Here is a 418-nt window from a genome sequence, read left to right on the forward strand (position 1 = left end):
AATTTAAAGATCTGGAAAAAAGTTAAAGAAAGGGAAAAATCAAAATCTTTGTAAAAAAAACCTAACAAAAACAAAATTGGGGAAAAAAATTTGGTAAAAATGCTAGTAAGGATGAGAAGGGAAAACCCTTTTGACGGGAAAATGATGCATAAAAGGATCTAGGGAAAAGCAATACATTGGGGGGTTTATTATTTGTAGTTAAAAAAAACCTTTAAAAGGAAAGTTTTTTTTAGATTAAAAAAATTCGATTTAAAAAGGTAAAGACCCTTTTTGGGAAGAAAACCGGGAGTGGGGAAAAGGGAACATCAGGAAGGTTATTTTGATATATGCAAGAAAAATTTTACGAAGGTGTTTTGGCCTTCAGAAATTAAAAGGGGGGTCATAATAGCTTTGCCAAAAAAAAGTAAATTTGCAACCT

Source organism: Penaeus monodon, chromosome 24, assembly GCF_015228065.2.
Source record: "Penaeus monodon isolate SGIC_2016 chromosome 24, NSTDA_Pmon_1, whole genome shotgun sequence".
NCBI classification, from domain to species: Eukaryota; Metazoa; Arthropoda; class Malacostraca; order Decapoda; family Penaeidae; genus Penaeus; species Penaeus monodon.